A 3,879-nucleotide genomic window follows, 5' to 3' on the forward strand; every position below is an offset into this window, starting at 1 on the left:
GTAGAGACGGGGTTTCACCATGTTGACCAGGATGGTCTCGATCTCTTGACCTCGTGATCCACCCGCCTCGGCCTCCCAAAGTGCTGGGATTACAGGCTTGAGCCACCGCGCCTGGCCTCAGTGCAGTTATTAATGCAATTTTATATTTTTTAAAAGGAGGAAGAGTAGATTTGTACCGTACATGATGAAAGGGGGTGGTAATGGTATTATATATTCATTTTAATTTAAAACGAACCACACTATTAATGCAGCCATGGCTTGAATTTGTTATCTTGGACTGTTCATTGCATGTAAATGCAACATACGCTTTGGATGTAAAGCTTAGAAGTGCACAGTGTGAATGTAGGTTATCATTAATAAAACATTAATCACAGTCTAAAATAATAAACAAATAAAATACATGTAAATTGTCTAAATACACCAATTAAAGATAGAGATTAACAGAGGTTTTAGTTAGTTTTTGTAACTTTTTAATTTTTAAAATTGTAAATTGAAAAATTACAATTATATCTATTTACGGGGTATACGGTGACATTCTAGGCTACGAATACCAAGTGGAATGATTACATCAAGCAAATTAGCATCTCTATCACTTCAAATATCAGTCTTTTTGTGGTGAAAACATTTGAAGTTTACTGTCTAAGCAAATTTGAAATATACAAAACACTATTGTTAACTGTAGTCACCATGCTCTGCAATAGATATCAAAACATTTATTTCTCCGGTGTAACGGAAACTTTCTACTCTTTGACCAACATATGCCAATCCTCCCAATGCCCAGCCTCGGGTAACCACCATTCTACTCTTTGCTTCTATAAGTTTGGCAGAATTAATTTTAAAAAGTAACCCAAATATGTGCCATCTACAAGAAAATGCACATCAAACACAACTACATAGGTAGATTATAAGTAGGTTGATGGGAAAATTGTATCATGCTAAAATTAATTTTTTAAAAGCAGGAGTGGTTATATCAGTATTAGAGAATGTATTCTTCAGAGCAATAAAATTAATTGACACAGGTAGGATGTTACATAATGGTATAAGGATGAATCAACTAGGAAGTCATAGCAACCCTAAACGTGCTTGCAGCAAAAAGCAAAGCCTCAGACTACATGAAACAGAAAATGCTAGAGCTGAAAGGAGTGGAGATTTCAACACTTCACTTTCAGAAATGTATTGTACTATATTCTGATTGGATTATAAAGCACAACAACTCTAGACTGTATTCCCAAAGCCTACCTATAGCAAATGAGGCTTAAATGTTAATTTAAAAAGACAAAGTATACTAAATATTATACATTGCAATCTTTTCAAAATATTAAGTGCCAATCTCTGGGGTGACTATCAGCAGTGGGAGTATTGCATTTATCTATTGAACTCAGGCATGCCCCTGTGACATACCTTGGTCTATAGCACGTGTAATCCAAAATAAAAGTTTTTAAAAGTAGGTTGCATCATGCCATTTACATTTACTTATACATCTGATACATTCCCTCCTAGGTCTTTCAAATAACTTTATGTTATTCTTTCTTCTATGTCCAAGCAAAGGCTTTAAGAGCTCGGCTTACAAGATCTTGAAAGCTTTATCCTGGAATGAAAATGGGGTGGACCATAGCCACAGCCAATCCTGAAGGAAAATTTTACTGGACTCATTTTTTACCATAGAAAGCCTAACCTAGCCTGGCTGGTATTGCAGACGAGTGCAGATAACTTTTTTAAAAAGTGATTCACAATCTTAAAATCTAATCAGAATGAATTAAGATTAGAATGCAATAAGACAGACAAAGTCGGGCACATTTTATTGCAAAAGAGTACAATTTCCAAGGAAGATATACCACTTAGGATTACCGTGAACCAGCAACATGTCACCAACATTCCTAAAGAAAAAGATACAGAAGATTGAAGGAAACGAAATAGGCTCTCTCAGATCAAAGGGATACAATTAATAAGAACATAGAACTACGTAAATAACAAATAAGATAGGTCTGAGTCCTCCATATTGTACTCTGCACCTGCACCAAGATCTCAGGCTTTAACTCTCGTAAATGCGAGGTAGGTCATAAGGGCCAATGTTCCTGCTAAAAGAAACTGAAAACAGCCTGAGTGAAATCATGTTTAAAAATTCAAAAACAAATACAGTACTCAGATGACAGTGAGGATCTCTTAAGGAAAGGCAGGACCTGCAGATGAAGCTTAGGACTTCAAACCGCTTTTATTCAGAATGCCTAGCCGAAAAGAAACAGCTGTAAAACTAAGTTGTGTTTTGGTGACGCCGCTAGAGATGAAAGCCATATCTCAGAGCTGAACAAAGGTGGTGATGTTGGTAAACCACCTCCTCACTTTTAGCTGAGACCCCAATGGCCGTCACTTTCTGAGTCAGGAGGAACAAGCCATAAGTAAGTCAGCTATCATTTGTAGCTTGATTTTGCATCACCTGGGTGCAAATTATAAAATACATTAAACTGGATGGCAATGCAGATATCACAGATAGAGCCAGGGAATACAGCTAACCTAGGTGGAAACATATTCTTAAAGGCATATAATTGAAAAGGAAGAATAGCTGAAAATGACTTACACATCCATCTACAGAAATTAAAAAAATAACAACAAAATAAACACAAAGAATCATTAAAGAAAGAAATAAACGAGAAAGAAAGCTAACACACAATAGAGAGGTTTAACAAAGGGCTTCACCGGTCCTTTAAAAGTCTGTAAAAGGCCGGGTGCGGTGGCTCAAGCCTGTAATCCCAGCACTTTGGGAGGCCGAGGCGGGTGGATCACGAGGTCAAGAAATCGAGACCATCCNCCAGGATGGTCTCAATCTCTTGACCTCGTGATCCACCCGCCTCGGCCTCCCAAAGTGCTGGGATTACAGGCGTGAGCCACCGCGCCCGGCCTGCTCAAATAAATTTTTAAAAAAGAGAGAAATAAGTAATCCTTTAAAATATAACCCAAAAAATAAAATATCCATGAGTCTATTTCAGACATAACCAAATAAATCAATGGGAGAAAAGGAACAGCTCTTCCTTACAGAAGAATTCCAATTATTACATGTAGAACAAGTAAGGAAAAGAAAAATTGTCATTAGAATATCACTGTAGGTAGGGCACAGTGGCTCACACCCGTAATCTCAACACTTTGGGAGGCCAAGGAGGATCACTTGAGGGCAGGAGTTTGAGACAAGCCTGGTCCACATAGAGATCATGTCTCCACAAAAAAAAAAAAAAAAAAAAAAAAAAACAAAAAAAAAAAAAAAAAAAAAAAAAAAAAAAAAAAAAATTTTTTTTTTTTTTCCCCAACAGTCTTGCTCTGTTGTGAAGGCTGGAGTGCACTGGTGAGATCTTGGCTCACTGCAACCTCCCGCCTCCCAGTGCGCACCTCCAGACTTGGCTAATTTTTTTGTATTATTAGTAGAGACAGGGTTTTGCCATGTTGCTCAGGCTGATCTCGAACTCCTGAGATCAGACAATCTGCCCACCTTGGTCTCTCAAAGAAAAAAAAATTTAAATTAGCTGGGTATTGTGGCACATACCTATAGTCCTAGCTACTCTGGAAGCTGAGGCAAGAGGACTGTTTGAGCCTAGGACGTTGGGGCTGAAGTGAGCTATGACTGAGCCACTGCATTCCAGCCTGGGTGACAGCAAGTCCCAAGAACCATCTCAAAAAAAAATTCCAGTGTAATAATTTCTGAAAGGTATATGGAAACTCTGGGGATCTTTTTGTTGTTGTAACTTTTCTGTATAAGCCTAAAATAATTCCAAAATGAAGTTTAAGAAAAACTAATACCTAAAAATTGAAAACTGAAAAATGAACTTAAGTTTTACATCAAATGGGTGATATATCCACAGAGAAAAAAAGTATTTTTTTTTTTTTTTTTTT

This window comes from Cebus imitator, unplaced genomic scaffold (assembly GCF_001604975.1).
Source record: "Cebus imitator isolate Cc_AM_T3 unplaced genomic scaffold, Cebus_imitator-1.0 Scaffold838, whole genome shotgun sequence".
Lineage (NCBI taxonomy): Eukaryota > Metazoa > Chordata > Mammalia > Primates > Cebidae > Cebus > Cebus imitator.